The sequence below is a fragment of the Eleutherodactylus coqui genome, chromosome 2 (genome assembly GCF_035609145.1).
Source record: "Eleutherodactylus coqui strain aEleCoq1 chromosome 2, aEleCoq1.hap1, whole genome shotgun sequence".
NCBI classification, from domain to species: domain Eukaryota; kingdom Metazoa; phylum Chordata; class Amphibia; order Anura; family Eleutherodactylidae; genus Eleutherodactylus; species Eleutherodactylus coqui.
In genome coordinates this window covers 50362688-50386221 of record NC_089838.1, presented here as the reverse complement: position 1 = coordinate 50386221, position 23534 = coordinate 50362688, and positions in this window count along the sequence as shown.

Here is a 23534-nt window from a genome sequence, read left to right as displayed (position 1 = left end):
GATGACAGCTCCATGCTGTTGGCTACCTGCGGGCACCGACAGCATGGAGCTGTCACGTCCAGAGCCCGAGGGGCTTTATTCTCTGTAGGACACATGTTTTTACGTCCTCAGAGAATAAAGCCCACTTCGGGAGGACGTAAAAAGACTATGGCCCGGTCGTTAAGGGGTTAATCATGCAGTATAAATAACATGATAAATTTTTTCTCGGGTCGGTATGATTACGAGCATACCAAAATTATATATATTTTTCATAGGTTTTCCACTTTTGCATAATAAAAAGCCTTTTTACATTTTTTTTTTTGCATCGCTGCATTCAAAGTTCCATAACTTTTTTTCATGAACAGAGCCCTGTGATGGCTTGTTTGTTTTATGACGAGCTGTAGTTTTTATTCTGACTGTTTTGGGGATTCATATGATAAGTTTTGTTGCATTTTTTGGGGAGGCAAAATGAACAATTTTTTTTAAATAGTGTTAGCTGCACAGGATATAAACAAAGAGGGGAAAGTACACAAGTAAGGTTTTTCACGTTCTTTTTTTTTTTTTTTTTTTTTTTACACTTTTTATGTCCCTGTAGGGGACTTGAAACTGCGATGCTACAATTGCATTTACAGGCTATGGCAGACCCAGACAAAATTGTTTGGCCTCCAGTTGCCATCCCACTGGCTGATCGGTGTATACTGGCTGGACTAAACTTAGCAAGCACTGTAGGTATATGGGAAGCATCTTCTTGCATTTGTTGATATGGAAAAAAATGAGAAACTTAATGTAAGGTTAACTGCTGAACTTTTCGCATATGGTATGAGATTTTGCAGAGTCTGGTCAATCACATTTTTGTGCCTTCTTTTCTAAAAAAGTCCTCACCAAAGTCATGAATATTTTTCTCTCCTCATCATTCACTAACCACCTATTAATAATCGCTTCATAGGAGAAGACCCCTGATGAGCTGATCATGAGGTACCCTGCTGTTGGGACCTCCTGTGATCAGCTGAGTCCTGAACAGAGGGGTGCTAATAATGAGATGTCCTGCTGTTGGGACCTCCTGTGATTAGATGAGACCTCCAGAAGGGGTGCTGATCATGAGGTGACCTGCTGTTGGGACCTCCTGTGATCAGAGGAGTCCTCTAAGGCCTAATGCACACGGCTATGACGGGCTCCGCAAGCGGAATACCGCAGCGAAGTCTGTCATAGCGTCCCCCCAAAGACCCCATACTTACCTCCGAATCCGCTGCGCGAAGTCCCTCATGACGCGCCGTCGTGCATGCGCAGTACAGTGCATAACGCGCCGACAGTGGCACATGACGCGTCTGTCACATGATGCGGCAGTCGGCGGGCGGGGTGCGTGTTCACGCTATACTTCCGCTGTGCCACAGCGGAAGTATACAGTGACGGGCGACTTCCATTGACTACAATGGAAGCCGTCCGCGCGTATGCCCGTGGCAAATAGGACATTCCGCGGGTAATTTTACGCTGCCGAATTCCGCTGTGAAATTCCGCAGAGTGTACATTGAGCTATTAGGTTCAATAGAACCTAATAACTGCGGTGTAATGCCGCGTTTCATGTGGCGGAAATCCGGATGTGGGCATTAGCCCTAAGGGGGGGGTGCTGATCATGAGGTACCCTGCTGTTGGGACCTCCTGGGATAATCTGAGTCCTCTATAGGGGGTGCTGATTATGAGGTGCCCTACTTTTTGGTGAGAAAAATGATTCCCACTGTTAACCCCTTACATGCCACAATCAATGTTTTTCGGAGGGGGGCACTCCCTTAGTGATGTAATCGGCCCCCCCGCAAAGTAATCCCAGAGAGACAATAAGTTGCCCTGGCAAACGGATGACAGTCAGTGGCATCCAGGTCTGCCATGGCCTGTGATTTCTATGACAAGCAAGAATGCGTTGCGATCCAGAAGTATTGCAATATATTATCGGAGCGATCATAGCATTGCAGGTTCATGTCTCCTCCCTACAAGAACTTAAGAAAAAAAGTGAAAATAGTAACAAAAACATTTTTTTTTGCACACATTTAATTGAAAAAAAACAAACCACCTGTATGGTATCGTTGCATCCATAATGACTAGTACAATAAATTAAACCTATTGTTCCTTTTGGCTCCCAAAACAAAGCAATGAAAGTCGTATGTACCCAAAAATGCTACAAATATAAACTACAGCTCACCACGCAATAAACAAGCCCTCATACGGACATGTTGACAGAGAAATAAAAAGTTATGGCTTTTGAAAAGTGAAATTGAAGATCCCCCAAAAATCGTTATGCCCTTAGGTCCAAAATAGGCTGCATCACTAAAGGGTTAAATGGGTTGTCTGAGACCGCTAACCAAGCTTTAGTTGTATATTTAAGCTACCATTAACATCTTTGCAATAGTCTTACTATTAAAAACGTGCGGTTGTGCAGATCTGCAGTACAGTCATGTGCGCCCACGGTAAAAACCGCCAAACTTCTGATATCACGTATGCAAAGCGTGAGCCTTTGCTTTTCAATGTGTTCGTACATCAATGTGGTGAAAACATAGAGAACAGTCCTATCGCGCGATCGATTGTGAAGGAGTGCGTGCGTTCTGCACTTTATATGTAGTGATTGGCACTGAACGTGATTGTCGCACGTTTCCGTTTCTGCTGCCCACCATTGTATGAGGGTATGACCTCAGCCGTAAACCGCGGGAGAAAGCAGGAGCTTAGTAGGAAGGTGGAGAGCTTCTAAGAAAACACATTATTTTCTCCGCACTCTCCAGAAACACATAATATCCAGGGAATTCTGTCCAAATACTCGTAACGTGGAGAATTATTAAGCTGCAGTCACGCCGCGTCTTCACCTCATCTTATAAAATACAGAACACATAATTACCTGTCTGCCACAATATCCACTCATCGGCTCTGAAGAGCATTACTCACGAGATCAGAGCAGCTCTAACCCATCTCTCACAAAAACAAATGACGCCACCCACGGCAAACCGCCATAACAAGGCCGAACCTCCCGGAACGTGCTAATTGCCTTCACTTGTGGGTTGACTCCCTCACCTTCAGGGTGACATATAGTGTCTGTCGTTCCACGGGGATATATTATGTAATAGAAGAAGGGGATATCAGAGCCGCACAGAACCAGTTAACGGCGATAATAAAAAAAAAAAAATGTGTCCGTGTTCAAGACCTGCTGCAGAGTTGGGAGTTTATTACAGCGTGTTAGATTTGAAATCCCAATTATAGTCAATGGGGTCTGTTCGGCACTGTTCTGTCATAAGACGGAGCTGTTAGATCAGGAGATTCCACTTTCCTGCTCCCCGAACAGAACGCCTAGGCAGATGTGAAACCACCCTTAGGTCACATGAAGGTTAAAGGGGTTCTTCCAAGATTGCAAGTTAGATAGGGAACAACTTGCTGATCAGGGGGCCTCACTGATCTTGACATCTCAGGTCCCATGTCCCCCGTCCTCCTCACTGCAGAGTTACTCCAACCTCCACAGTAGCACCAGCACACTAATGCTTCATTCACTTTCAATGTGGATGCGTAGATAGCCAAATGGCATCCACTTGGGTATTTCCATCAGCCCCATTGAAATGAATGTAGTGCCCACCGTGCACGCTTGGCCAGTGCTTCCTAAATGCTGAGGGAGAAGTGACTACACAAAGCCAGACAGAATGAGACATGGGATTCCCCTTCTGGAAACTGGCGGGGGTCTCAGCGGTGAGACCACCACGATCAGAAAGGATAAGGGAGAACTTGTTACAACCCGTTTAAAGGGAACAGGTCAGCAGATTTTAGTAATGTAAGCCAAGAGCAGCGCTGCAATATTGACGCTGCTGTCCTCTAAAGTCCTATTAGTTGGTCAGATCATAAGAGCATACCTCGGTAATTGGAGCTCTTTTACATACAGCACGGATTCCCGTAGAGGTTCATTTGATGGTAAAGTGATGCGGATTCCAACACAAATTTTGCTGTGAAATCCGCACTAGATATATGCTGTGCAAGGACCTTAGAGTTTGTTGAAGATATGCAAGGGTCGGGAAGGGTATCGTTTCTCCTTAGGGAGAACACCTAAAACGTGTGAGGAGACTTATAAAGCTGTGCATGCTCCTCTGGCAAGTATGCAAATGGCAAGATGAAGCAATGTCTTTACAGTGCCACCTATTAGAATATAGCCAATGAGAGACTGCAGCGTCACGTTCCTGAACTCTTGGAATTGTGGCACTTAAGATGTGAGCCCCAATGCCAGGAGAATGCCTGGTAACATTGCAGCTGCTCATTGGCTGCAGCAGTCTCCTGATTTCCTATGACATTATCTGTTACAACAAACGCTAGGACCACAGTGGGGCTGCAGCGTTTGATCCCGGCATTTAGGGGATAAGTATACCTTAGTTTGTTATTCTAATACAAGGGTTTCAATTGAAGCGGGATTCTCCAGTAACTGGACAACCTCTTTAAGTAGCCTTTTTATTTTAGGTACTTATGGGCATCCATGGGTGGGATCCCGACCTATTAATGAAAAAAAAAGCTTATTATATGATAGATTTCTTGCTTCCTACAGCCGTCACCAGGGAGATGCTCACCACATGCGAATGCGTGCAGCGCCCCCACTGAATTACATAAAAGCCGTATACATTTTTATGCAGTGACTCCCTCTACTCATGATTGTATAAATCTATATACAGTGAACTCCCCTAGTGGTGGCTGTATAAATCTGTTTTCAGTGAGCTCCCTCTAGTGGTGGCTGTATATTTTTGTATGTAGTATACTCCCCTAGTGGTGGCTGGATAAATCTGTATGTAGTGAGCTCCCTCTAGTGGTGGCTGTTTATATCTGTATCCAGTTAGCTCCCTCTAGTGGAGGCTGTATATTTCTATATGTAGTGAGCTCCCCTAGTGGTGTCTGGATAAATCTGTATGCAGTGAGCCCCCTTTAGTAGTGGCAGTTTATATCTGTATGCAGTTAGGTCTCTCTAGTGGTGGCTGTATATTTCTGTATATAGTGAGCTCCCTCTAGCAGTGGCTGTTTATATCTGTATGCAGTGAGCTCCCTCTGGTGGTGGCTGTATATTGCTATATGTAGTGAGCTCCCTCTAGTGGTGGCTGTACATTTCTGTATGTAGTGAGCTCCCTCTAGTGGTGGCTGTATATTTCTGTATGTAGTGAGCTCCCTCTAGTGGTGGCTGTATAACTACGGTATATACAAGGAGCTCACTCTAGAGGCAGTTGCAGGAGGCAAGAAATGCTTTGTTATGGCAACATAAAGAGCAGCAGGGCTCCTGAGGGTATAAAATGGAATTATAAGGCAACTTCAAGCTGTAGCTCCCCAAACTATAACTAAATGATGAACGTAATTAGAGAAACCACTGATCAATATCCTGCCCATGGAAATCATCAGCCTGTAGCTACGGATCTGTATTATGGTCCTTAGACATCATTGAGATCTAGAATATGAATTGGGAATTCGAGACAATATGATATTATAAGGTATAGTGTTACGGCTCTATAGTGTCCCCAGGGGAGTCTAAAAATCTGCATGACCGGTCATCTACGTTGGGCTGCAATGTCCTGAAGCCTTGTCCGAACAGAGACATTGCGTGAGTTCTTGGACAGCATCAAGAGCAGGTTTTAGGCGCTGAAGTCATTGTGGAATGATAAGTCCCATCGTGTCCTGCCAGCCACAGTCTTATCATTCCACTACGATATCGAGTTAAAAAATTCTACTGGACTTTATAATGGAATGATACCTACACAGAGCCAAACAGAAATAGTGGAGAGGGAAATCATGCCACCCCTCCCATCCAATAAGAGCATGGCTTATATCATGCCCCCCCCCCCCCCCTTCTGATTTGTGGTGACTCTCAGTGGGGCTCCCCTGTCCTTAGTGGTGATTTTTTTAAGGGGAAAGGTCCTTGAAAGGTTCTCTCGACTTTTTGGGACAAGGAGGATAACCATTGCCGAGCTACTATTACATTCTATAAGAACTGTATGGAGCTTTTATGTAGTGAGATCCCCCTAGTGGTGACTGCAAGCATCCGGATATTTTTAATTTAGCTCTATAAAAGGACCCTCCCTAAATGTCAGGTGTTATTTATGACTTTTGGTGCTCTACACCACTGCATAGAATACCATTAACCCTTTCACCATCCAGAATATTACTTCTTAACTTACCCAAACCATTGACAATTACCCATGATCACTGCCTATTATACATTCCTCAACATTGAAATTTCAACGCCAAGTAGGAAAAGTCATAAGGCTATGCAAATTGAGGAAGTTAAAGGTGTCACTAAGATATGCAAATGATCACATTTTCAAAGCCAGTTATTACAGCCACATGAAATCTCAAAAATCAAATAAAGTCTGGTGGTGTATTGTGTGATGCCTCTGTTTTTTCAACGCCACTTGCTGAAAACACAGCTGAGGGACCAGAATCCTTGAACACAGAGATCTTGGTTTAGGGCCCCGGCAGATCACTATTCGCTTAGTCTGAGATGTCAGCAGTGTTCAATGTTTGGAGAAAGACGATGAACCTGAATGACAGCAAAAGATGCACAGAGCGAACCTATGTATGGATGGATCACCAATGGCATGTAGGGATTCATTCCATACTGCAAGCAAAATTGGTCGTCACATCTCAAGCCTAGGGCGTCAAACAATGTCTACACAAACCATCATGACTGTAACGACTGTGGATGTGGAACCACTGTGTCAACCTACCAGATAGGTGATGATCCAGCCCAGCACAGTTGACAGCCGGCCCCAGCGTGGGAGGTAAGATACCAGATGTACAAACCCTGTATGCAGATGGAAACTAGGGAAAAGCAAGGAAACTTCTGGAGCAATGGCTAAACATAGAGTTAAGGACACGAATCACACAACAACACTACAGCAGTGACTGAAAGAGCCAGGGCAGCTATTTAGGGCGCTGATTAGAAAAGATGCATCAGCTGAGTAGAAGGCCCAGAAGCAATTAACCCTAGGAGTGCTGGAAGAGAATAAATGAAAGTTCAGTGAACAGGGAGAGCAGAACGACGCCCTTGTCTGTCAGACACAGAAGCAGAGGATTGTGTCTGAACAGTGCACTTAACAATGACCTTGGTCTACGAGCCAAACGTCCAGCGACAGATGTTCCATTGACCTCATGCTCTCAAAGGCTATCACGGAGCAGAGCAAGACAGCAATGGAAGCTGGAATAGAAGTCTATCCTCTTCAGTGATGAGTCTCACTTCTGTCTCGGATGCAACGATAGCTAGAGATTGGTCTGTCCATGAAGAGGCCTTTATGAGGAAATATCACACCGGTCGGACTTCAGTGTGTGGTGACATAATGTACCATAGCTGGACCTTTCTAGCCTTCATTTCAGGTATACTAACAGCTCAGCGATATGTTGATTTGGTCATGGAACAAGTGGTGCGGCCATTCCTCAGAAGTGTCGCAGGAGATGGTTTTGAACAACAGGTCGCATGTTGCTCGTGCTACTGTGAGCAGCCTGTGTGGCCTTAATATGCTACCATGACCTGCAGTGTCTCTGGACTTGTCTCCCATCAAGCACATCTGGGACGTCATTGGTCGGCAATTGCAAAGTGAGCTGCGAGCACTGTATTCAGGAATGCCCCCAGACTGCCCAGATGTCCCTTAATGTAAATGTCTTTTCGTTCATGGGACAGTTTTACAAAAAATGGGACTGCTGCCAAGTTAGCCCATGGGAAAAGGATTATAGTGCCAGTCTAAGCTGGGCCCACCTGATTTGGGATCAAAGACCTCCCAGAATAAAGAGCCTCCTTCTACAGTCTTACACATCGCCCCCTAGTGTATGCAGATAGTATATAATAATGCGTGTATAGTACTGCAGCTATTGCACTAATTTACTGTTTCCATGTACTTATAAAACATGCTGTGTAATTACTGGTCTGAGGGACAAGTCAGGAGAAGCAGAACGGCTTTGTTCTTGGAATTATTAGCTGATTACAGCCTCGTCTTTCCATCACTGCCTGCATTTACAGTATTATTATGTTCTGCTCCTCCTCCTCATTAAAAGCACAGAGGTTCAATGTACGTTAGCAGTTAATTGTACCCCAACATTAAAGGAACACGCCAGAAACAAAAGATGCACTGTGTTTTACCTAGTGCAAGGTTGGAGGGGGCATACTACTTAAAGGGGTTGTCTCATGCCACAATTAGAGCATAGAGACATCATAGATGACGAAAGACCTTTCCTTTATTTTCAGAATTTATTGTACTCAGGGTTCCATTTTTGACCTGTAGTCACCACTAGGGGGAGAGAAGCAGCCTTTTACAAATGGATTTATACATTGAACTCTATAATAACTTAGTAAACAAGGAGCTCCCCCTAGTGATTGCTGCAAGCAGACAGGATTTTATAATCCAACGGTTGTCTATGTCGGAGCTGTGTATCAGGGAGTCACAGCTTTCCAATTAAAAGCGATTGTATATGTGAGACCGTTAAACACTAACCTCAGAACAAGATGCACAATGAGACATATTTACTAAAGGCTCTTTTATATGGAATGATTATCGTTCAAAAAATCTTTCAAACAAGTGAAAATAAGCAATATCATTCAGTATAAACTTAGTCAACCATCGAATGATACAACAATAAATCACTCACTTTTCGTTTATTTTTCATTTTATGCAGGCATAAAAATCATTGTTGGTTGGTTCACTTATCGTTCGGTTTAAATACGGTTCGGGTTTAGACCTAACCATTTCTCATTTGAATGACCCAATGATGTATCTGCCTATGTAAGCAGGCTGCCCAAGTGAACTCTGAGACTGCTCCTTGAAATGAGAAATCGTTAGTCCTAAACCCTTCACATGGGCGTATTTGTGTGCGCAATACACGGAGAATAGAACCCATTGACTCCAATGGGTTCATTCTCATTTCCCGATTTTGCACGTTCAAAAAAATAGAACATGCTCTATTTTCCTGCACATTTGTGCACCAAAGGTCCCCATAGAAATGCATGAGGGGGTGCGCAAATGTGTGTGCAATATGCAATGGGATGCGTGAAACACTGCACAAATAAAACATGTCTGGAACTCATTAGGCTTCTTCTCCACCCTGGCTGCTGCACTGATTATTTACTCTGAAATACTGCTGGATGGATCTGCTCACTGCAGAAACTGATCACATGCTGTCCACAGAAGTCTATTTAAGGGGAGGCCGAAGAAGCAACCAAAGTCTCTGGGAATTGTTTTTTTTCACTTCATTGCTGGATTCATAGCTACACTGCTTAGTACTGCTGTATAATGTTCTCCGTGCTGTAAGATCTCCTGTTTTCTGTGTGTAGTGTATGGAAACATCATAGCAGCAGTCTACATACACCAGCTCAGGAAAGACTGAGAATTAGAGATGAAGCTTGCAGAGGGGAAAAACTGGTGATTGCCAGCTACAAGTCATATAATGGCCAAATATAGTGTTATTCCTCACGTACACAGAAGGCAGCTTGCTTTGAAAAGTCACCCGAGACGACAGCTACTTTTTGCCTTCTCTCCTGGTCTTAGGGTTGGCCTTTGGGATGTATTAATGTTGGGAGTGCTAAGGAGCTGAAATAAGACTCAGATTAACTCTAATTCCTCCTGAAACTATAAGTTTATTCCTCTAAGAATAGGATGAGATAATTATTATAAGTTATAGATAATGTGCACTGCTGGAGTGGGGGTGTTTCACCGAAAACCTGTTCTGCGTGCAATTATCTTTTAAGACTCTTCTTGTCTGCCGTGTTTTCCTATGTTTTCACTCTTTGCCTTTTTTTTATCAACTTACTGGTCCCAATGACTCTTTACTAGTGTGTACAGTATATGCTGTTGATGGTGAGTGCAGTTATATGTGGGATGAACATATATGACCTTTCTTTTTGTGTGTTTTACTTAAATAGGTATTAAAATCTGAGAGCCTTGGATATGCCATGAACGCCTAAAAAGATGTGGGTCCCACCACTGGGAATCTCAAATTCTGGCCCCCACCTTCCCCAGCCTGGCTTAATTGTATGGTTGTGACTTTGCTATGCTGTTTCTTTCCATAACGTCCATAAGAGTTAATGGGAGCTACACAACCAACATAGCACAGCGAGTTACGCTGTTTCCGCAGCTCTCCGTTTAAGAAACTGCATAGCTTACTGTATTGTTTCTGTAACGCCCATTGACTTCTGTGAGTATTACGGAAACAGCTACGAAGTCCATTTGACTGTTTCTATAAGTCTTTGCATTCAGCTGGACCAGAACTAGAGATATGTGTGTAGCCCAGAGGTGGGACCCGCATCTATCAGACGTCCGCCATGATTGTCTTAGATGGGCATACCCCTTTAACTGTCCTCCAAACGTGCCAGTGATAATCTGGAGGATAGCTGTACACATCCCTGTAGTGTGACATCACTGTGCCCGTTATTCTACTATTGTGACATCACTGTGTGAGTCCTCTACTGTGACATCACTATACCTGCACTGTGAGATCATTGTACGCATGCACATTATCTCTGTACTGTACTGTTATATCACTCTATCATCCCTGTACTATGACATTACTATGTGCATTATCTCTGTACTGTGACATAACTATGTGCAATATCTCTGTACTGTGACATCACTATGTGTATTATTCCTGTCCTGTGACGTCACCAGGTGTATTATTCCTGTAGCGTAATATCACTATGTGCATTAGCCCTGTACTGTGACATCACTATGTGCATTATCCCTGCACTGTGACATCACTTTGTGCATTATCCCTGTGCTGTGACATCACTATGTGTATTTTCCTTGTACTATGAGATCACTATATGTAATATCCCTGTGCTGTGACATCACTATGTACATTATTCCTGTACTGTGACATCACTATGTGTATTATCTCTGTACTGTGACATTACTATGTGTATTCTCCCTGTAATGTGACATCAGTATGTGTTTTCTTCCTGTAATGTGACATCACTATGTGCATTATCCCTGTACTCCAACATCACTATGTGCATTATTTCTGTACTGTGACATCACTATGTGCATTGTCCCTGTACTGTGACATCACTATGTATATTACGCCTGTACTGTGACATCACTATGTGTTTTCTTTCTATACCTTAGGAAGACCAAAATAATCCATAATCTTTACATAACCTGAATTCTAAGAAGTGCTGTGAAGCACCACGATTACTTGTTATGCCCCTGTTTAGTGTCTTCAAAAAGTGCTGGTCATGGAAATGGTAAATAATTCATGGCACCTACCTGTTCTCTCGCTGTCCTTTCTTACCAGTCTCCAAAAGTGCCAGTTGGGGCTAAAAAAATACTTCAACTCAAATGCCCGAGTGCTCGTTCAGCAGCACCACGGAGGGTCCATGGAATACGTTTCTCTGCAGCTTGTTACAACCTGGAATTATCTTGTTTCCAGGAAACCGAACTGTAGGGTTTTTTTACAAGGAACATTATCGTTCAAAAAATCATTCAAACAAGCGAAAGTCTAAATGCTATTCGCTAAGGGAATCCCTTCAGCTGTGGCTGTGGAAATCCCTTCAGCTGTGGCTGGGGGAAGCCCTTCAGCTGTGGCTGGGGGAAACCCTCCAGCCGCAGCTGAGGGGATGAAGGGATTCCCCGCAGTGATGCGAGGCTGTTTTCATGAAAATGCCTGGCATCCACAGGGTTTTCACATGGTAGAAAGTTCAATATCGGGCCGTGAATCACAGCCCAATATGGCCCTCTCCCGTGTGAAACCAGCCTCACTCTTTTCTCCTCGCCGTCACATCTCACACTACTTAGCAATGCTTCACTCTCCCTAGCAGTGCACGCCCATCGACTTAACATTGCAACTTTGAGCTGCCCTCACAGGTCACTCAATTTATCAAACTAAAATTTTAGGATTTTACGGCGGTGGTGAGGATGTCACTAATCCAATGACACCAAAATCATCCACCAAAGGTCACGCAGAGGGGTCAAAGTGTGGGGCAAGAAAAAGTCTGTAGGCTTTATTATATTAGATGAGTTCCAGATGTGTTCTTTTCTCAGAATTGTACATCCCTTTGTGCGCTTTTTTGTGCGCCTCCCCATAGACTTCTAGGCACAGAAAGATAGAGCAGGTCTGATGCACAAAATTGTGAAATGAGCATGAAAGCATTGAAAGCAATGGGTTCTACTCTCTACATATTGCATGCATAAATTTTACGCTTGCAAACACGACCTTCTGAAGGGGGCTTTATACAGCGAATGTGAAAGACTGAACGATTTCTTGCTTGAACAAGCCAACGATACATCTGCCTGTCTAAACAGGCTACCCTAGTGAACAAGCTAGTGATGATGTAATTTGCTCTTTCAAACAACAAATCTGCTTGTCTCAAAGGAACTTTTTACTCAGATCTTGGAAGCATCTGCATGTAGAGGTATGAAGTGAGACCTTTGCCTCGGGGTATATGTCTTCCCTGGCCACAGGGGACAAGCATTTAATTGTCCATGCTCTCCATACCTGCATGTGGGAATGAGTGGATCATCCAGAACTGTAGCTTTCATAGAACATTGTACTTGTGGATCTCCAACTGTTGGGAAAACTATAACCCTCCGCATGCCCTGTGTCACATCATGATATTTTGTGCTCCTGGATTTTGTAGCACTATGCACATCTCTGCAGGCATGGGTTGATTTGGCTGACCGACTGCGTGGCTTACTCTAGCTGGCCAACTACCTGGGGTCTGAGCACATAAATACCAGTCCCCCTTCCTAGAGGATGCCGGTCCTTATATGTACCTCATCCCCGAAACGCTGGGGGTTGCATGTATGGTGTTCTGTTTGATGTCCTCCATGTCTGTAGGTGTGCAGACACCTGGTGTGAACTATGTTCTGTTCGGTTTATGTCTGGTGTACCCTTTCCGTGCTTAGCTATGAGGGTGCCTAAATCCCTTCCGTCCTAAGATGTGACGGCTCCTGAACCCCTTCCGTCCTTAGGTGTAAAGATACTTGAACCCCCTCAATCCTTAGGTGTAAAGATGCCTGAACCCCCTCCGTCCCTAGGTGTAAAGATGCCTGAACCCCTTCCGTCCTTACTAAGGAGGGCACCTGAACCCCTTTTGTCTTTAGCTGTGAAGATGCCTGAACCCCTGCCCTCCTTAGGTGTGAGGCCGCCAGGACCCCTTTGTCCTTAAGTGTGAAGATACCTGAACACCTTCCATCCTCAGGTGTGAGGGCGCCTGAACCCGTTTCGTCTTTAAGTGTGAGGGTGTCTGAAGCCGTTCCATCCTCAGGAGTAATGACACCTGAACCCCTTCTATCTCTAGGTGTTAGGGAGCCTGAACCCTTTTCATCCTTAGGTGTTAGGGTGCCTGAAACTGTTATGTCCATTGGTGTGAGGGCACATAAAGCCATTCCACCCTTAGGTGTGAGGGCATTTGAAGCTATTTCATCCTTAGATGTGAGGGCACCTAAACCCAGCCGTCCTTAGGTGTGAGGACACTTAAACCCAGTCGTCCTTAGGTGAGAGGGCACTTAAAATGAGCTGTCCTTAGGTGTAAGGGTGGCTAAACCCAGCTGTCCTTAGGTGTGAGGGCAGCTGAGCCCAGCTGTCCTTAGGTGTGAGGGCGCTTGAACCCAGCCCTTCTTAGTTGTGAAGGAGCCTGAACTCTTTCCATCCTTAGGTGTGAGGGAGCCTGAACCCAGCCGTCCTAAGGCCCATTTTACATGGGCAGAGAATTTCACAATTCTCATTTGCCCGAGCTGGTGACATCATCACCGGCTTGTTCATGCTTGTGCAGCGTGTTTAAACCGCGCAATTCTGATTGAGAATTGTGCAGTTTTCGTGTCCTAGTTATTCAGTGTTTCACCTTCCTATGTGCAAACAAGGAAGATGGAACAATACCTCTGCAGCACCACCTATTGGATGGCAGCATTCCTTCAAATCAATGATTGACCCTTTATACAGGTCTGTATAGCAATGATTGGGAATTTAAAACCAAGCCAGAATCCATACACAGACAGCTTTTCAGGGTTTTTACTCCTCATCAGTGTGCAGTAGGATCCTGGCTTGGCTAGTAAAAGGCCTGTGATGTTACCCCTCCCCACCCACATCTCTCCTTAGGGAGAGCACCAAGAAGGTGCGTGAGGAGACTTATAAGGCCATTCATGTTCCTCTGGGTAATATGCAAATAAGGAAAATGGAACAATATTTTTGCTAAGGAGAGAGATTACCCCTCCCCACCCATATTACAGGCCTCTCACTAGCCAAGCCAAGATCCTACTGCACACTGATGAGGGGCAAAAACCCAAAAACAGCTGTCTGTGTATGGATTCTGGCTTGGTTTTCAATTCCCAATCATTGCTCTACAGACCTATATAAAGGGTCAAGCATTGATTTGAAGGAATGCTGCCATCCAATAGGTGGCGCTACAGAGTTATTGTTCCATCTTCGTTATTTCCATATTACCCAGAGGAGCATGGATAGCCTTATTAGTCTCCTCACTCACCTTCTTGGTGCTCTTCCTAAGGAGAGATGTTACCCCTGCTGACCTTCCTATGTGAAACACTGAACAATCAGTGCATGAACCGCACAAGCCGATGTTGGCTTTTATGCCGGCTGAAACTGAATGACAAGCAAGGACCTCACGATTCTCATTCTTCATTCAGTTATTGGCTTGCATTTAAATTGAACAATTATGGTTGAGTTTTCCTCGTTTGAACAATTTACTGAATTATATAATTATTCCCTCTAAGCAGTTCTGGTGAGACATTGTAGATACCTGACCTCACAATAACATGGAAACTTCACAAAGCCAATCCTTCTAGCGATCAAAAGATGCTTCGTCCTGTTACCCCCTAATAGTAACCTCACACCAATCAACTTATGAAATCCCACATTCAGGAACTTGGACTAATGTGACATCATCATCAACTCAACTATCATTATATCAAACCACCGGGATCATCTCTATTGTAAACCAAAGCTTTCACTCACTGTGGTAACCACTCACACGCCAACATGTCAACCCTTACTGTCAGTGCTTGAAGCCATTATGCACATGATGCAACCACAACCCGAACCACAAGGGTAAATCCTGACCTAGATGACATCTGCTGTCTCTGAAACACCTCTAATGGCATGGACACTGCAGCTTCTGATTGCATATTAGAGGCATGCTGCACTCTACAAGTCTAATCAGATGAACATTGCCTGAAGCCACCAACTACTGCCTGACAATATAATGTGTATAGGGGTGTCCTGACTCTCCCACAATGGTAGATGTTGTAGATAAAGAACAATTATCAGGCATGTTGGATGTAGTTATCTTATATTGCCAATCCTGTATCATAATGGGAGATGAGCGACCGCCAAAGGCATCCAGTTGCGTCATGTTCCGATCCTCTCATTGAGAACGCATGCGCTTGGCTGAGCCTAGTGTCAGAGCTCACAACCATCTTGGACAGTCCTGGTTTTTAACCATTGCCCTCGGCCCTGTCATCACACCCCCATGTCGTTACACAGCACCCTGCTTGGTGCAGGGCCTGTATCTCTTTGGATGCTGCCTTCTATGCCCTCCTTCTTTAGTCCTGAGTTGAGGCAACAAAGCAGCGTCTTCTCCATCCAGCAGGTCATAAGTTGAAACAAGCTAACTAGGTAAGAGGGCACTACTGGGGGCAACTTTACTGTGTTTGGGGGAAACTAGTGGGGGCATCTTTATTGTGTGGCGGGGCATTATTGGAGAAAGTTTATTTTGTGGGGGCATTAACTGGGCATCTTTAGTGTTATTCGGGGGCACTACTAAAAACATTTATATTACATGGCGGGGCACTACTGGAGGCTTCTCTACTTTGTTTGGAGGCACTACTGGAGGTATCTCTACTTTGTTTGGAGGCACTCCTGGAGGCATCTCTACTTTGTTTGGGGGCACTACTGGAGGCATCTTTACTTTGCTTGGGGGCACTACTAGGGGCTCCTTTGTTATTTGGGGCCACAACTGGCAGCATATTTACTCTGTTTAGGGGTCATTACTGATCTAGTGTGTAAGGCACCTTCACTCCGTTTGGGGGGCAATACTGCTGTAGCTTTACAGTGTTGGTGGGACACTACCAGGGGCACCTTTTTATGTGTGGGCACTACTGGGAGCATCTTTACTGTGTGTGGGCATCTTTCTTGTGTGGAGAGCACTACTGGAGGCATCCTTATTTAACTGGGAGACAATAGTGGTGGCATCTTTACTGTATTTTAGGGCACTACTGGGGGTATCTTTACTTTGTTTGTAGGCACACTTGGGGCATCTTTACTGTATTTAGGGGCACTACTGGGAGCATCTGTTGTGTGGGGAGTACTACTGGAGGCATTTTTATTGTCCTTGAGGTCATTAATGGGGGCAATGTTACTGCATTTGAGGCCACTACTGTGTGCAACCCAAAGAAGGCACTATGAAAGTTTGTGGGAAACAAAGGGGCACTATTACTGTATGGGGGTGCAAATGGCAGCATAATTGCGTAGGGTAAAAGGGGTCATTGGTGATATCGTCTGTCTAGCCTCTGTATCTAAAGCTAAATTTATCATGTAGCTGTATCTGAGCCTGTGTACTGTGTACCTGTGTATAGTGGCTGTTGGCCTGCTATATCTAAGGCCATCATACGTGATGCTATCAGGATTAGGGGCTGTAGGACAGGTGTCACACATAATATGAGGTGGGGTGTTCTGGGAAGTCTTGCTGTCAGTTAGTGCGCCAGTGTGGGGGGGTTATACGAGGGTCTTTTCTTTGCGCTGACTATGATGGTCTCACATCCAGAGCAGCAGTTCTAAGGTTCTCTGTATTTTCAGAGAAAGCAGGCAGCAGATCCCGGTGTTTATATGTGAGTCCACTTCAAAGCGTTGATCTCTGGTTCCCTCCGCGGCCGAGTCTAGTGATCTGACCCCCAAGAGCAATAAAGAAAAGTGCTCAGAAAACATGGCTTCTCCTGCTGTTTGCTCTCTAAACATCGCTCTGTTTTCAGGCGTTTGGTGCTGAGACTGTTCCTGGACGGACTAAATCTGACCTCAGAGAGCGAGTCCCGGCTCAGGGACCCTTCCGGCAATCAGCTGTGGCTATCACTGTATAGGGGGCTCTGTGGTTGTTAGTATGTAGGGGGTTCTGTGGTTGTCAGTTTATAGGGGGCTCTGTGGCTATCACTGTATGGGGGTTCTGTAGCTATTACTGTATGGGGGGTTCTGTGGCTATCAGTGTATAGGGGGCTCTGTGGCTGTCAGTGTATAGGGGGTTCTGTGGTTGTCAGTGTATAGGGGGTTCTGTGGTTGTCAGTTTATAGGGCCCTCTGTGGCTATCACTGTATAGGGGGTTCTGTAGCTATCACTTTATGGGGGGCTCTGTGGCTGTCACTGTATAGGGGGCTCTGTGGCTATCACTGTATGAGGGGCTCTGTGGCTGTCACTGTATAGGGGGCTCTGTGGCTGTCACTGTATGGGGGGCTCTGTGGCTGTCACCGTATGGGGGGCTCTGTGGCTGTCACTGTATAGGGGGCTCTGTGGCTATCACTGTATGAGGGGCTCTGTGGCTATCACTGTATAGGGGGTTCTGTAGCTATCACTTTATGGGGGGCTCTGTGGCTGTCACTGTATAGAGGGCTCTGTGGCTGTCACTGTATAGGGGGCTCTGTGGCTATCACTGTATGAGGGGCTCTGTGGCTGTCACTGTATAGGGGGCTCTGTGGCTGTCACTGTATGGGGGGCTCTGTGGCTGTCACTGTATGGGGGGCTCTGTGGCTATCACTGTATAGAGGGTTCTGTAGCTATCACTGTATGGGGGGCTCTGTGGCTATCAGTGTATAGGGGGCTCTGTGGCTGTCAGTGTATAGGGGGTTCTGTGGTTGTCAGTGTATAGGGGGCTCTGTGGCTGTCAGTGTATAGGGGGCTCTTTGGCTGTCAGTGTATAGGGGGCTCTTTGGCTGTCAGTGTATAGGGGGCTCTGTGGCTATCACTGTATAGGAGGCTCTGTGGCTGTCAGTGTATAGGGGGTTCTGTAGCTATCACTGTATGGGGGGCTCTGTGGCTATCAGTGTATAGGGGGCTCTGTGGTTGTCAGTTTATAGGGGGCTCTGTGGCTATCACTGTATAGGGGGATCTGTAGCTATCACTGTATGGGGGGCTCTGTGGCTGTCACTGTGTACGGGGCTCTGTGGCTGTCACTGTATAGGGGGCTCTGTGGCTATCACTGTATAGGGGGTTCTGTAACTATCACTGTATGTGGGGTTCTGTGGCTGTCACTGTATGGGGGGCTCTGTGGCTGTCACTGTATAAGGGGCTCTGTGGCTATCACTCTATAGAGGGTTCTGTAGCTATCACTGTATGGGGGGTTCTGTGGCTGTCACTGTATGGGGGCTCTGTGGCTGTCACTGTATAAGGGGCTCTGTGGCTGTCACTGTATAAGGAGCTCTGTGGCTATCACTGTATAGAGGGTTCTGTAGCTATCACTGTATGGGGGGCTCTGTGGCTATCAGTGTATATGGGGCTCTGTGGCTGTCAGTCTATAGGGGGTTCTGTGGTTGTCAGTGTATAGGGGGCTCTGTGGCTGTCAGTGTATAGGGGGCTCTTTGGCTGTCAGTGTATAGGGGGCTCTGTGGCTATCACTGTATAGGGGGATCTGTGGCTGTCAGTGTATAGGGGGCTCTGTGGCTATCACTGTATAGGGGGCTCTGTGGCTGTCAGTGTATAGGGGGCTCTGTAGCTATCACTGTATAGGGGGCTCTGTGTCTATTACTGTATAGGGGGCTCTGTGGCTGTTAGTTTATAGGGGGCTATGTGGCTATCACTCTATGGGGGGCTCTGTAGCTATCACTGTATAGGGGGCTCTATGGCTATCACTGTATAGGGGGCTCTGTGGCTGTCGTTGTATAGGGGGCTCTGCAGCTATCACTGCATACGGGGCTCTGTGATTCACAGTGTATAGGGGGCTCTGTGGCTATTATTGTATAGGGGGCTCTGTGGCTGTTAGTTTATAGGGGGATATGTGGCTATCACTCTATGGGGGGGCTCTGTGGTTGTTAGTGTATAGGGGGCTCTGTGACTGTCAGTGTATAGCGGGCTCTATGGCTATCACTGTATAGGGGCCTCTGTGGCTGTCAGCGTATAGGGGCTCTGTGGCTATCACTGTATAGGGGGTTCTGTGGCTGTCAGTATATGGGGGCTCTGGACATCACTGTATAGGGGGCTCGATGGCTTTGTGGCTGTCAGTGTATAAGGGACTACATGGCAGTCACTGTACAGGCGGCTCTGTGGCTATCACTGTATGGGGTTCTGTGACTGTCAGTGTATAGGTGGCTCTGCGGCTGCAAGTGTATAGGGGGTTCTATGGCTGTTACTGCATAAGGAGCTCTCTGGCTGTAAGTGTATAGGGGGTTCTGTGGCTGCTACTGCATAAGGGGCTCTGTGGCTGTCAGTGTATAGGGGCTCTGTGCCTGTCAATATATATGGGGTTCTGTGGCTGTCAGTGTATAGGAGCTCTTTGGCTGTCAGGGTGTAAGGGACTCTGTGGCTGTTAGTATATAGGGGGTTATGTGGCTGTCTGTGTCTAAGGGGCTCTGTGGCTGTCACTGTATAAGTGGGTCTGTGGGCAGTCACTGCACAGGGGGCTCTGTAGTTATCATTGTATATGGGGTTCTGTGACTGTCACTGTATAGGGGGCTCTGTGGTTATCACTGTATAGGGGGTTCTGTAGCTATCACTGTATGGGGGGGCTCTGTGGCTATCAGTGTATAGGTGGTTCTGTGGCTGTCAGTGTAGGTGGCACAATTTAATGTACTATAACTACACACCTCAACTTATTATGAAGAAGAAGCGTTCATGTAATCAGTCCGTGAGTGACATTAACTCTCTTTTCAGAAAGTGTTTCTGCAGCAAGAAGTAATGTTGTCCGTGCTACTAGAAGTCGAACTCTCAGCTGAGCGCGTTATATTTCTAAGCTTTACACGCAGTGTCCTTGTACGCGAGAAAGATATCCAACTGGGGGCAACGGGGGGATTTATTAATAGAATTGTAGAGTAGCATTAGGGGGTCAAAAGAGATTTGGAGAAACAGATCTGACGACTAATCCCAATCATCTCAAAAGGTTTGAACTGCTCTCATCGGTGTCATTCTATTTCTTCTCTTATTTAACCCAAATCAAACTTCTGCAAGCTTCAAAACTGAAATAACCCAGCACTCCCTACTTGTTTAGTGTCTGCTCAGAGTTCGCTCTGGTGGTGTTCACTTGGGGAAGATTCAGGACCTGGAAAGTCATCTGATGCAGGAAGAACCAGATGCCACCACCTGCATTATAGCAATTTAGCTACATGCTAGAAGAGTGTCTGTAAACAGACTTGCTGATTATTACTAAAAAGAACCAGCAGAATAGTGAGTGCAGCTCTGGAGTATAATACAGGATATACCTCAAGAGCAGTACAGGATAAGTAATGTATGTACACAGTGACTCCACCAGCAGAATAGTGAGTGCAGCTCTGGAGTATAATACAAGATGTTACTCAGGATCAGTACAGGATAAGTAATGTATGTACACAGTGACTCCACCAGCAGAATAGTGAGTGCAGCTCTGGAGAAGGTTGGGTGTGTGAGAGCTCTGCAGGATCCAGGGTGTGGTCACCACTGAGAGGAAGCTTACCCAGAAAAGTCTACAGGTGCTGGGCTTGCTCCAGCCATGGAGTCCCGGACCTCCTCCCTCTGGCTTCGGTCAGGGGGAGGGAGGACTGCACCCCAGGAGGGGAGAACACCTGGTCGGAGTGGCAGCAATGTCACCCTGACTCCCCTGGAGGAGCCCAAGAGGACCCGCAGCCAGAGGAAGAGAGTGGAGGACCATGCGGCAAAACAACGTTTGCAGGCAAGTTGGGCTGATCGCAGGGAGGGCGAGTCAGTAACAGATGTGGCAACCCGTATCGCCAAATATATGAAGGACTATGGACATGTCGGGAGGCAGCTGAATAAATATACGCAGGAGCTGCACGCTGCCCGACATGATGCGAAGCGGGCAAAATCCCGTACCAGGAAACTGGCCATATCACGGCAGATTGAAGCCTGTGAGGAGGCCATTGAGTTTTATGCGGAGGAGAGGGAAAGGATCCTGGAAAGAAGCGGGCCTTTCAAAGAAAAACTGTTAAATGACGAGAGGTTTATCAAAATGGCGTCTGTGAGCAGCGGTGCTATTAAAGAGCGCTCTGCCAGGCACTCCAGCAGCAGCAGCTCGGTGGAATCCGATGCTGCTCAGGATGGTCGAGCTGGGTGCTCTGGAGAGCAGCAATCAGCACTGCCAGGTGGGACTACAGGGCCCAGCATCCCAGCTGAACAGGTCAGCCTGCCCCTCACGTCGGGTGAATCTGATTCAGAGGACACTGATGATAGCTGCAGCAGCAGTGGAGAGGGGGCGCTGATAATGCGGCAGATACAGCTGCAAGAGTCCCCAGAGAGGCTGCAGTCTTGCTATTTCGGGAATGATTTACCCCCGGAGACCTCAAGCAAAAAGAGGAGGAAAAAGGAAAAAACGTATATTGAAGAAAAGTTTGTTTATGTCACCAAGCACTCTGGTTTGGCTGCAAAGTCAAACCAGGGTGGTAACCCTGAGCTCCTAGTCCCGGGCTCTGTGGTGGGTCCGGTGCAGGGGACTGGGGAAGAGAGGGTTAATGCGGCCCAAAACTCCAAGCCCGCTTGTGCTAGTAGTGGGAATGGAGGAGTAAAGGAGGTGGAGAAGAGCATTGGGAAAGCGAAGAGTCGCGGCCAGTCCAGAGGTGCTGGTGCTGTTGGTCACGTCCCAGTGGGAGGGGGGCGTGATCCGGCACCAGGTCCCACCGGTGGTGGCTTAGCTGTCCCCCCTGTGTCCCTAAAGCGCCTTTCCGGTGCGGAGGGGGCGCAGGGGGTGGTGGCTGGGTCTGCCGATCCTCCCACACATGGTAAAGATCCTGCAAGGAAAGTTGGAGGAACTACAACTCCTAGAGTGGCTAAGGTGGGCGGAGCTACAGCCACCAATGTCCAGAGAAATGTTGAAGTGCATCTTCAGCCACCCACCGGAAGTGCCATGGACTTGCCCTCAGGGCATAAAGGGAAAGTTAATGGTACAGATTACATGGGTCCTGGTCCAGCAGCGAATGGAGAAGTGAGTGAGGTGATGGATGCGGCTGTTGGTACCCCTGCTGCCCCTGTTCCTGCTGCCCCTGTTCCTGCAGGAACAGCTGTCCCCGGTTCCCCGGCAACTATGCCACCTTGTGTACGGGTGGGTGGGGCTTCGGAGGGTAGTCAGGGCGTGGGTCAGGATCCAGTCGCCCCTCCAGCGGCGACAACAGCTGGTAGAAGTTATGCCAGTGTCGCCGCTGGAGGGAGGGGAGAGGCATCCTCCTTGTCTTTGGGCTCTGGGGACGGCGTTTTGCAACAGCGCCTCCTGGAGGCCTTGAGGAGGGGGGAGAGCTCGATGAATGTAGGGGGCAGAGTTGTGGATTTGTCTCTCTGGGTGGAGAGACATGGTCTTGGTGCCTTCCGAGAACAAAGGGGGGAGACTGTCTGGTCCCTGCCGACAACCGGGCAGGACATTGGCCGTAGGAATGTGGCTCGTCTTCAGTGGAGAGGCAATGACGCGTGCCCATCCAGGAGTAAGGTGGTGGAGCTTCTGCTGAAGATGGGTTTCAGGGCAAATGACATCTATGCCCTGATCCACCCCTACGGCTCGTCTGAGTTCGACATCAGCTTTGCTCGCCCGGAGGGCCTGGAGCTCTTCTGGGGGAATTATGAGCTGATGAAGGACGAGCCCGGCTGGCGCGGTTTCGCTGCACAAGTGGTAACCCGCCAGACTGGAGTCAAGAGAGTGACCGTTTTGACTCGTAACGAGTCCCTCTCTTGTTATGATATCATGACTTGGATAAGTCGGTACGGAGAGGTGGTGGATATGCCCAATAAGAACCGGGACGAACACGGCATCTGGTCCGGAGCCTGGACGTTTATGGTAAAACTTAAGCGTTCAGGGAATTCGGTGGCCCACATACCATCCGCGGCCTTCCTTGGCAGGGATCGTATCTTGGCCTTCTACCAGGGGCAGCCGAAGCTCTGTCACAAGTGCGGCGACCCCACACATTTGAGTGCAGCCTGTAACGTCATCAAGTGCGCTCTGTGTGGCGAGGTAGGTCATCTTGCGGCATCTTGTGCAGAGATTAGGTGTCACCTGTGTGGTGACCTCGGTCACCCATTCAGTCGCTGTCCGCGCTCTTTCGCCAATGCGGTCATGGCCCCAGCGGAGGAGAGCCGTGAGGTTGCTTCTGCAGGGGAGGGGACCAGCAGAGGCGATGGAGCCCAGGAGCCAAGGAAGAACAAACATGCTGGGGCAGCCAAGCTAAGGCGCCAAGAGAAGCGCGGAAGGGGCAGGGAGCTGGTAGAAACCCAGGTGGCAGGTGGGTCAATGCTGGCCCCTGCTCCGGACGCAAATCATGTGGCTGAGGCTCCAGGGGACAGGGAGCTGGATGAGGAGGTCAGGAGGATCCAAAGGGAAGAGGATGCCACTTATTCAGATTCTTCCCACTATGAAAGTGTGGGTGAGGGCAAGGATGAGTGGCAAAAGAAAAAGCGCAAGCAGGGCT